Source organism: Balaenoptera musculus, chromosome 15 (genome assembly GCF_009873245.2).
Source record: "Balaenoptera musculus isolate JJ_BM4_2016_0621 chromosome 15, mBalMus1.pri.v3, whole genome shotgun sequence".
In the NCBI taxonomy this organism is placed as follows: Eukaryota; Metazoa; Chordata; class Mammalia; order Artiodactyla; family Balaenopteridae; genus Balaenoptera; species Balaenoptera musculus.
The window spans coordinates 8,333,311-8,345,454 of NC_045799.1; positions in this window are offsets into that span (position 1 = coordinate 8,333,311).

The following is a 12,144-nucleotide window of genomic DNA, read 5'->3' on the forward strand; positions in this document are numbered from 1 at the left end:
GGAGATAGAGAGACACTGAATTTTCTTCTGCTGTGTTTAGGGAGGGGTTTAGAATTCTGAATAATAGCAGATAGCAGAATAGTTGAGAGAGCTAACTGCTATGCTCTTTGCTTGCTTTTTCCCCTCCTGGCTATGCGACCCGAGTCAGGTTACTCTGTCAGTGGCAGGTTCCTTACTTATAAACTGGGAACGAAATAATGACTATTTCATCAGTTAATTGATCAGTATATGAGCTGATTTGTGGAAAGCACTTAGCGCTGTGTTTGGCACATGGCATATGCTATATACATTTTTGCAAATATTAAGAGCCCACGGTAAGTGAATGTTTCAGGCACTGTGCTGAGTGAGGTACTATGATAGTTCCCATTTACGGATGAAGAAACTAAGGCTTGGGGATATGAAGCAGCTTGGCCACTACCTTATAGTTCATGAGGGGTGGAGCTGGGATCCAAGCCCATGGGTTTCTGATCTAGGAGGCTTTGCTTTGAACATCCGTGTGATAGTTGGGCCCAAAGATATTTTGATTTATAAATTCACACATAGAAAAACTAGTTTTCAAGGATATTTTATAAAACTTTTGTAGTGATATATAGGAATGTTTTGTTCTAATTTGTTTCGGTTTTGCTCTGTGTACAATTTCTTCCTTCCTTCCCTCCTTCTCTCCTTCCTTCCCTCCCTCCTTCCCTCCTTCCTTCCTTCCCTCCCTCCTTCCTTCCTTCCTTCCTTTTCATCCTTCCTCCACCCCTCTCTCCCTCTTTCTCCCTTTCCCCAGCAATAAGGGTATATAGTTTAGTTAATGATTTTTTTTTTAACATCTTTATTGGAGTGTAATTGCTTTACAATGGTATGTTAGTTTCTGCTTTATAACAAAGTGAATCAGTTATACATATACATATGTTCCCATACCGTTAATGATGTTTTTTTTTTTTTTTTTTTAGAAATTCACGTTCTTTTATTTATTTATTTATTTATTTATGACTGTGTTGGGTCTTCGTTTCTCTGAGAGGGCTTTCTCTAATTGTGGCAAGTGGGGACCACTCTTCATCGCGGTGCGCGGGCCTCTCACCATCGCGGCCTCTCTTGTTGCGGAGCACAGGCTCCAGACGCGCAGGCTCAGTAGTTGTGGCTCACGGGCCCAGTTGCTCCGTGGCATGTGGGATCTTCCCAGACCAGGGCTCGAACCCGTGTCCCCTGCATTGGCAGGCAGATTCTCAACCACTGCGCCACCAGGGAAGCCCAATGATGTTTTTAAAACAATAAATTTTAAAGGTACCATGCAGTTTGCCCCCCAGGGGACTTTTGTTTACAATGTCCAGAGACATTTTTGGTTGCCACCACTGTTGGGGGATGCACTGGCATCTAGTAGGTGGGGACCCGGGATACAGCTAATCATCCTACAGTGCACAGTCCCCCACGACAGGATTATCTGTCCCCAGATGTCAATAGAGCAAAAGCCTCCTTCTTGAGGGGCAGGTTCTTGGTAGGGGCACCCACCCTGCGATGGCTTCTCCCTCTGCTGCCCTGTGGACCTTGATGGAACCACTCTACTCCCTTCTGAGTTGAGTCGCGCAGATGGACCACGGGGCAGCAGCGCTGGGGCCACAGGCTAAGGGCTAGAAAGGGTATGATGGAAAAAGAAACACAGAGAAATGTTTATTGAGGCCTTACTCACACAAGGCTCTGAACTAACTTCTTTACACCAATTTAACCTATTATGAGTCAATGTATCAGTTATCCTCACGATAACCCTGCCAAGTAGGTGCCATTTCTATACCCATTTTGCAGAGGAAGTTGTGGCTTGGGGGGGTGAAATAACTTTCCCAATGTCACACATCAAGAAATCGGGAATTTGGAGATTCTAACTGAGGCTGCCCAAACCCCTCATTTCCTCCTGATGAATGTTCTGTGAAAATCTCTCGTATTACCCTCTGAAGAGCAATCAAAATGGACTTCTCTTGCCCCTATGGTGATTGATTTGGGGCCAAGGTGCTTTAACTAATAGGACTGCCAACGTGTTTCGATTGTTCTGCTCAGACTATTAACCAATTGCATCAATTCCAAGTGGTGCCAGTGCAGGCATTTTTGTTGCAAAGTATTTGGTCATTGGCCATGCTATTTAGTTTCCCTTAACTTGAGCCTTTTATTTCCCTGCCCAAGCCATAGATTTATAAAGAGTCCCACTGCGGAGGCAAACACAAATGACAGAAAAATCCTGATGCACTGGAAAAGGATTGCATAAAGCCTACCTCCTTTTCTTCCGACTTTTGGCTCCTGTGCCCCATTTTTAGACATCATGTAAATCATAGGAAAATAACCTAATCTTCAGAATTTATTTTTAAACCACAACCAAGGAAACACTGCTTTGGGGAAGTCTTGAGGTGAGTGTAAGTGCCATGCAAACGGTTACAAGTTCACTGGAGCTAAACATGGGTCACTAGGTCCTGAATTGTAACGCAGGTCAGACCACCAATCATTCAAGTGACTCAATTATGCTCAGAGACTTACGAAAGAAGGAAAGATTCAAAAATGCTTAAAGGTTTTCAGCCCCAAGGGATGATGCGAAATAGGTGTTCTGCATATCCTTGAGCTCTGTGACAAGTGCCCGCCACCACAGGCCCCCACAAAACCCAGGACGGTCCACTAAGGAGCTTCCTTTTTTGAAGGGCAGTTGAATTAAAAACCCACCAGGATCTGCCCCTCTGCCTACTTGTCCCCCCACCTCGGCTCCCCATTAAGCAGCTTGCCCCAGTCACATGCCCTGGTCACACGTGTGGCCTTTTTGTTCATCAGGGCTCTGCCTGGCCCACCCGCCCTGAGAGCAGCCCCCGCCTGACCCGCCTGTCACGCTCCTCACCGCCCCGTTCACCCTGCTCCGCGGCACGTGTCACTTCCTGCCATTGTCCTGTCCACTTGTTCATGGGCTGCCTTAAAGATCAGACTTAAGACCGACAGTCGTATGGTTACAAAACGGACCCTAAATCCATTGGACCAACCTTCACATCCTGCTGACCATTCAGCTGGCTGTGGGACTTTTGAAAAGATACTTAACCTTTTGGTTTCTTAGATTCCCTATTTGTAAAATAGGGAAGCCTAAAATGAGTTCATATATAAAGAGATTAGGGTACCACCCAGCATGTAATAAGTACTCTGTAAAGGTTGTCATGTATTAATAAACACAGTTATTTTATTTATTGTAGTTATAATAAGTATAATAGGCAATCTAGTCAATTCTGTATTGATTTATAAATTCATTCATTTGTTACTTATTAGTGCTTTACTAGCTCCCCTAGTAGAAAAGAAGTGGCCTAAGAGCAGGGACTTTTGAGCGCAGTACTGGGCATACAGTAGGCACCTCATAATTATTTGTGGAATGAATGAATGAATGAGTGAATGAAATGGTGTGCTTCCTTTTATCAGCAAAGGATGAGGAAATCCCAACAGAAAGGTTTTACAGAATCTGGATGGAAAGTCCTGAGAGATTATATTTTACTGGGTTACCTTTTCTTTTTAATTAATTAATTTATTTATTTATTTATTTCTGGCTGCGTTGGGTCTTCATTGCTGCGCGCGGGCTTTCTCTAGTTGCGGCGAGCAGGAGCTACTCTTCATTGCGGTGCGAGGGCTTCTCATTGTGGTGGCTTCTCCCGTTGCAGAGCACGGGCTCTAGGCACACGGGCTTTAGTTGTTGTGGCTCGCGGGCTCAGTAGTTGTGGTGCGCTTGCTCTAGAGTGCAGGTTCAGTAGTTGTGGCTCGTGGGCTCTAGAGCGCAGGCTCGGTAGTTGTGGCGCATGGGCTTAGTTGCTCTGCGGCATGTGTGATCTTCCTGGACCAGGGCTCGAACCCGTGTTCCATGCATTGGCAGGCGGACTCTTAACCCCTGCACCCCCAGGGAAGCCCTAGTGGGTTACCTTGCAAGGTCAGAGAAAGCCGGACGCCTCTGTCAGGTGGTGGCTCCCGCTCTCAAGGAGCAGCTGGTGATGCAGCACAGCGAGTCGCAGCGGCTGGCGCGGCCCGCATCGTCTTCACGGCAGACACGCTCGCGGAGAATTCCACGGGAAGTTGGCCTCCTTGCCGTCTCCTTGGAGAATCAGAAAGTAATAACCTAAGTCCTTTCATTTCTGAGCCTGGGTGTATTTAGGTTGGAAGAGAACTTAAAAAACAAACTTAAAATGTGAAATGTAAGACTTCAAGGGGAAACTAAAAATAGCTGAGTGGGATTATTCTTTCACTCTATTGCCATTAGCAGTATTTATACTGGTCAACCTTAGGAGGGAAGGAGGAGGAAATAAGCTTTTCTTCAAAGGAACGCAGGAGGATTTGCGGTGGCAGATGGCTTGGGATCCGACACTCTGGCAAACATCATCTTTAATAACATCTGTGTATGCAGAATGTTCTCGTTCTCTTACCACCGACCTGGGCAGACAGCAGTTTCGAGATATTTGTTTAGTTTTATGTTTTTCACCATTCTCCCACATTTTGCCTGATGAAATAGTTCAAGTCTCATTTCAAAGCTCTCACCTGGGAAAAGTGAAGACACCGGGCTCCTGGTTCAGAGCAACTGCCTTTAACTGTTGCACAATAATACCACCACCACTTACGGGCTCACCTGACATGACACCCTTGATGTGTCATGTTCGTGATCTTATTTGTCTCCAATGACAAGTGGATGAGATATCTTTTTTAAAAAACATTTTATCGATGAAGAAACAGAGGCTCAGCACCTTGGCCAAGTTCACACAGCAAGTGGCAGAGCTAGAGTTCAAAGTCAGGTGTGTTCGATTCCAAATCCTGCATTCTTAATTACAGCAGTAGATGGCCTCTGGCAAAATGGAAGTTCTAGAAGTGAAGCTTTGAACGACCCTTTTTATTTATTCATCAAATGTATGGTATATTGAGTGACCACTATGTAGCAGGCACTATACGAGGGAGGAACTGGATCCAGCAGTTAACAAGCAGAAGCCCTTGCTCTCGGGAACCTCACACACCAGATAAGGAGAAGAGTAACGCAGAATGACGATGGCGGGGCAGGGGAGGACACTGAGCTATATTTCAGATGCGGTGGTCGGAGAAGCCTTTCTGATGAGGCGATATTTGGGTAGACAAAATACAGTGATGGATGAAGCTAAATGACCATTTGGAGAAAAGCATTCCAGGCAGAGGGAACAGCACAAATATGATGACCCTGAGGCAGGAGTGCCCTTGTCCGGGTAGAAGAACAGCAGCAAATTAGGATGAAGTGGGAGGAAATGAGTCAGAGAGAGAGTTATTTCTGTTATTTAGAGGTATATTCACTCACACACACACACATACACACACACACACACATTGACCCATTCTCTTGGTCTCATCATACAAAAGTATCAACTGGAATCCCCTTGGGTGCAAGGAGCAGAAAATCCAACTCAAAATAGCTAAACAATAAGGAAGGTTCTCATCTCACATAAAAAGGGAGTCTGGAAGAAAAGTAGCTCCAGGTAATTCAGCAACTCAGTAGCCTCTTAAATAAGATGGGTTTTCCCCATCTTTCCATTATGTTAACCCCAGCATATTGATCTTGTTGTACCAAGCTCACTCCCCTCATGTTTGCAGTATCACTCCAGCCACCGCATCTTCACACAACAACATCCAGAGGCAGAAAAAAATAGCTCTTCAGGTCTTTGAGTTTCTCTGTGGGAAGAAAGAACCTTTTCCCTAAGACCCCTTGGCACCCTTTCCCTCAAATCTCATTGCCCAGAATGCTGTCACCTATCAATACGGAAATCAGTCATTGGTAAGAGGAAAGGAGTTGCCCTGAATGGCTTAAACTAATCAGAGCCCACCTCCTTGGGGCTGCTACAAATATTCTCTGAAGCATACGGCCAACCTGAGGAGGATGGATGTCCTTCAGGGAGAAGGGAAGAGTCAGGAGGTAATTGGTAGACAATGCTCATTGCTCATCAACGAGCTTTTTCTTCTTTTTTTTAAAAATTAAAAAAAAATTTTTTTTTATTTTTATTTTTTGGCTGCGTCAGGTCTTAGTTGTGGTACGTGGGGGATCTTCATTGCAGCATGCAGGCTCTTTCACTGCGGCGCGCGGGCTTCTCTCTAGTTGTGGTGTGCGGGTTTTCTCTCTAGTTGTGGCACGTGGGCTCTGTAGTTGTGGCGCACAGGCTTAGTTGCCCCGAGGCATGTGGGGTCTTAGTTCCCTGACCAGGGATCAAACCCGCGTTCCCTGCATTGGAAGGCGGATTCTTTACCACTGGACCACCGCGGAAGTCCCTTTCTTCTTTTTTCTTAACAGAATCCTAAGGTTATTCAGGGTGCCATTACACTCAGCTTTAAAAAACTTGATTTCCCAAGTTCCCTTGCAGAGTTTTTTTCTTGATAAAAAGGCACAGATTCTGCTGGCATGCACACTCGTTACCTTCTCCTCTGCTTCTCTGATGGAATATGTCCCAGTCTTGCAATGGAACAGTTCTCATGGAATCATGAAGTTGAGGGCCACATGCAAAGGATGTCTACACCAGGAAGGCAGAAGGAGTTGGCATCCTTGGGGACTTCCTTGGAATGTTCCACCAGCCCTGGAATCTAAACTTCTTATTATGTGAAGGAGGAAAATATCCTATTGGTTAACCACCATTTGGTAGTTCTTTCTACATGCAGCCAAGGCAACTTGTCAGGCAACCAGTAGTATGTGCTGCATAGAGGAGGCTGGATGTTCCGTATGAGGAAAGCTTGCAGTGACTCTTCTAATCCAGTTGGCTCAGCAGAGCTCAGGGGAAGTCCTCTCAATGTACAAAAGTGTATAGTGGAGTTGCACCATTCATGCGTTTAACTTAACAAATGAGCAAACGGAGAAAGAAATACCTTTACTGGCTTTCATCAACCTTGCAAATTCACAAGAGGCCTTGGCCTTTGATGCATCCAGAGAAAGAAAAGCCAGAGCCAAAATGCTAACAGAAACAAGAACCATTCACCCTTGACTTTTGAGCTTCCAAGAATCCTAGTCCTGGCAATTAAGCAATGAAAGGTGCCAGCTGATCATCTGCCCTTGATCTTCCTCCTAGCGACAGAAACTCACATGGAAGTCTGGAATTAAACTTTACACTCATCTACTGGTTGAAGAAAAAATATTGCCTCCTGTAAGAAGGCAGCAGAGACAACACAGATCAATCATTTACTGTGGATCTATTGAGGGTAGTTTCCTGAGAGGTTAAACTTAGAGAACTTAAAAGAATCAGAAAATGCCATTGTTGCCCTTCAGTCTGTGTTCTATTTAATCATCATCATCAATGACTAAGCCAGCGAACATCTTTTGAGCACTTACTATTTGCCATGGATGGTGCGACACATTTTACGTGGATTTTTCTCATTTCCACCTCACAAGTCTATAAGGAGCTGTTGTTACCCCATTTTACAGATGAGGAGGAAAGTAATGCGGAACACGGCTAAGAAACGTGTCCAAAGTCACACAGCTTTAAAGTGGCAGCGTGGGGATGTCCGCAGAGGCCATCTGATCCCCCGCACTAGCTTGTCTAACACCACACCTCGTATCTGTGAGCCCGTTCAGACTCAGTGAGAGGCGTTCTGAAGACAATTCCCAGATTTAGTGCTGTCGCCTGTGTTTATTTCAATATGGTGCTCTCATGACAGCAGTCTAAGGAAGGGAGTTCATTAAGAGCATAACTTAATCATACAAGTTATTCAGCATCTTTCAGTGATAAGAATTGAAGATATATCTATTGCTTATAGGACACCAGTGCCTTTTCTGTGATATGGAGTCCAGAGCATTTCAAAATGCATCTCCACGTGTCTACTCTCTGTCTCCAAGGAGTTTATGACCCAACAAGAGGTGCAAGGTAACTGTCTCATGTTTGATTTCGCCTCCTTAGTGCTTCCCATGTGCCAAAGAAATTCAGTGTTTGATCCTCCCCACAAGCCCCTGTCTGAGGTCAGCAGCAGCATCCTGAGTGTTAAACGGAGAAACAGAGACTCAAAGACATTGCCTGAAGTCTAGGAACTAGTGTGTGCGGGTGCCCCGGCACCACCACAAACGTGAAGGTCGGCCTTACACAAGGGGACCCGGCGCAGAGAAATGAGGGTCAGCTGAAATGTAACCCCCCCTCCATCTGCCACGCGGAGGCCCCTAAAGTGGGCCTGTCAAGCCGTCAGCTCAGAGAGGTAACATCTGCCTTGAGTGAGCACGTTTTCCAGTTTGCACAAAGGTACCAAATGGACGAGGGCTGGTGAAACCAACTAAAATTGAGTTAATAGATGCCTAAGACCATGTCTGCAATCATCACCAGGGCAAGGATGGGAACAGTGTTTCTTCATTGCCAGCCTTGGAAAATTTTGTTAGCCTCACTGTACTTCAATTTTCTCAACTTTATATAGTGAGGATAATAATAGTATCTACCTTATAGAGTTGATGTGAGCATTAAATGAATTACTACTTGCAGAGCACCTACAGCAGTGCCTGACATATAGCTATAAGTGAGCTATGATTATTAGCCATTATTATTAGTTTTATTATTGTTGCTAATTTTACATCACTTTTGAACATGCTTGAAACCTATTACTTGCCCCTCACCAGCACTAAATTCCTGACTTCAATGTTTTACATTTAGACGAGGTTAGTTTTGTTTTCCCTTAAGCAAAACCCAGCAAATCATCCATTTAGACATCTAGATACTGCCTTTTGAGTTTCTGTTTTAATGAAAAAAGACTCGAAGTTTTGGATCAAGGTCTACCTTCAAGACAATTTAGTCTAATAGTTAAGCAGGGAGGGCTTCCCTGGTGGCGCAGTGATTAAGAATATGCCTGCCGGGCTTCCTTGGTGGCGCGGTGGTTGGGAGTCTGCCTGCCAATGCAGGGGACACGGGTTCGAGCCCTGGTCTGGGAGGATCCCACATGCCGCGGAGCAGCTGGGCCCGTGAGCCACAATTGCTGAGCCTGCGCGTCTGGAGCCTGTGCTCCGCAACAAGAGAGGCCGCGATAGTGAGAGGCCCGCGCACCGCGATGAAGAGTGGCCCCCCGCTTGCCACAACTAGAGAAAGCCCTCGCACAGAAATGAAGACCCAACACAGCCATAAATAAATAAATAAATTAATTAAAAAAAAAAAAAAAAGAATATGCCTGCCAATGCAGGGGACACGGGTTCAAGCCCTGGCCCGGGAAGATTCCACATGCCGTGGAGCAACTAAGCCCATGCGCCACAACTACTGAAGTCCGCACGCCTAGAGCCCGTGCTTCACAACAAGAGAAGCCACCGCAATGAGAAGCCTGTGCACCGCAACGAAGAGTAGCCCCTGCTCGCCGCAACCAGAGAAAGCCGGCGTGCAGCAACGAAGACTCAACGCAGCCAAAAATAAATAAATAAAATAAATAAATTTATAAAAAAATAAAAATAAAAAATAAAAAGTTAAGCATGGAAGTAAGAGTTGATCCCATTCTTTTGTTTCCTGCTCTGCTATAGACTTGCTGTGTCATAGTTGTTTTCCATTCTGTGATTCAGTCTTCCTTTCTGTAAATGAAGGGGCACACCCCTAGAGTAAAAGGGAGCCTGTGATTGACTCGGATTACTATCTACGTCTGCAGAATCAGCTTGCCGCCCACTCACTGCGATCTAGTGTGGTCCTCTAAGATCAACAGCTGTACAGTCACCTCAGGTAATAAAGTAAAAATAGACGAGTTCCTGGCGGGGCTTGCAAACACTCGTGGTGTGTACCTGATGACAAAGGTAAAATTAGTCCCTTCCCCAAAGTCTGAAGTAGGTATTTGGGGGTGAATCATACTTAAGTAAACCTCTGCTTTGAATTTTATTGTACTCTTGGAAATTTCTCCAGAACATTTAGCACAGGTGAACCCTGGAGTTGACTGAACTCCACCTGAATAAAATCTGATAGAAATTATACCTGCCTCCGCTGAAAAGGTTGAACAAAAGAGGTGGGAATCCTAAACACTCTCTGGCCAATTGTTTACATGCATGAATTAACCTTTTATGCCTCTCTCTCCTCACCTTTATTAACACAGAGGTTGTTTACTCTGACAGCCTCCACGTTGCTATGAGGATCAAATAAGAAATAATATGACAATAGTGCTCTGAAAAGGACAGGAACACAACCTAACATTTGGATGAGACTTTCAAAAGAAAGTCTTTACCTCATTTGATTGATGAAAACAAAATTTCTTGCATGATCCTCATTTAATAAAAACACATTCTAAAAGGTGGGTGCAAATAGACTTTTTCTAACACAGTTCCCTGAGTCTGCAAACCTCAGGGATTTTGACAAACTTTTGCCGACCAGAGGTACATCCTGTAAAGTTAAAAGTCCCAGCCTTGAGAGAATAATTTGCTGGCTTCACAAATCTTTAAGATCCTCCCATGCTGGTCATTTATTCTTTCAGCACATACGATTAAAGCTTCAGTAATTAAGCATACTGTTCTCCTAAGAGAAGCCAGTTTCAGGTTCATAGCTGGAAAAGCTGCTCAGTTTGTGCCTTGCCAGCAGTCACCATTTTGCTGAATTCCTGTTGTCTGTGCAGATAGAGACGGATGCGGGAAGAGGGAGCCCCTTCCTCAGTCTCACCACCACCACCCGCCTCAGGCGCCTTCCCCTCCTATTTGCTATTTAACCTGATTTATAAAAAATAAAGTGAAAATAGTAACAGACAGCCTAGTGAAACTTCAACTGAAAAGTAACCTGAAAATAAAAAGGCAAACAGGTTATTTTACGGTAGATTAACCAGACCAAAATGTTTTTGTATGTAATCGAAAGGGCCTCCAGGAGCTAGTGCATCCCTCTCTTAGTCTCTGAAAAAGGTTGGTGGTTATTTATTTTTATTGGAGTAGAGTTGATTTACAATGTTGCGTTAGTGTCAGGTGTACAGCAAAGTGATTCACTTATACATATATATATTCTTTTTTGATTCTTTTCCCTTATAGATTATTAAAAAGTTTGGCTTTTAGATGTGATTTTGCTTTTTAGTATTCAAAGGTAGGATTTGATGCCTTAATCTAGTAGGATGTGTTTTAAAGTACAAATTATAAAGATCATCAGTCATTTTGGATGATTCCTATTTTTTTTTTAATGTTAATTACTTTAAATAGAGTATGAGAAAGAGGAGGGAATTAAACATTTCCTTTTTGCTCAACAGGCAAGTTTCAATAACAATGTTAAGGAGTCCACCTTGTTCCGGGGGTGGGGTAGCATTCAAAGTCAGCTTCCAAAAATGATCGAACTAGGAATGCCCCAAACCAGGAAGTCCTTTTGTGTCTGGAGCCTCCTAATTCGTAGAAGTTAAAGGGATTTCTGTTTATTTTGAAGTGATGCCTTAGGGGTTTTTTGTTTGTTCATTTGTTTTTGCAAGTTAATTTTATTCGCTTTTATTTATTTTTTGATTACACAGCAATGGAAGGATACTGCAGTGTATATGACTGAAAATAGAAAATTGCCCTCTCTCTCTGACATACAAGCCTTCCTCCACCCCCGCCTGTTTCTCATTTACTTCCTGTGTTAACGCTGAGGGTGTATTCTTATCCTTTTTCTGTATTTTTACACACATTCATGCGCACACACACATATGTAGATACGTGCCTTTTTTTAAACAAAGTGAAAAGCATATAGTATTCACCGGTCTACAACTGTGTTCAATCAACAATGTCAGCCCCTGGCCAAGCTGTAGCCCATCTCACTCCTCTGAGTTTTTTTGGAGACACTCTTGCACACTTAAACCATGTTAATTTTCCACTGCCTTCTAGAGGCAACTTCTTAAGGAAGCATTGAAGCACGCGAGAGGAGGCTCACTTCCCCTCTTGTCTGGAGGAAATAATGCCTTCAAGCTTTTGGAAGCAGCATTACTATACCCCATCGCCCTATTCTTGTCTTCGTACCTAACAGACAAATTACACTTTTCCTGTTAGCTGTGGCTTTGAGTGTCCAGGACCAGAGCAGCTCCCGAAGCCAGAGAGAGAAAACAGTAATGATTTTTCACAAGGGGACGTGCGTTGATGGAGGCAGAGTTTAACCACAATGACAAACTGCCCAGCTCAATCCTGCCCGGCTGGAAAAGCATCTGCTTTCTTTCCCCTGCCTGGTTACTAGTGGGTTTTGTCACCTGATTCATACAGATGAGATTACTGAAAACAGCAGGCAGCCACAAAGC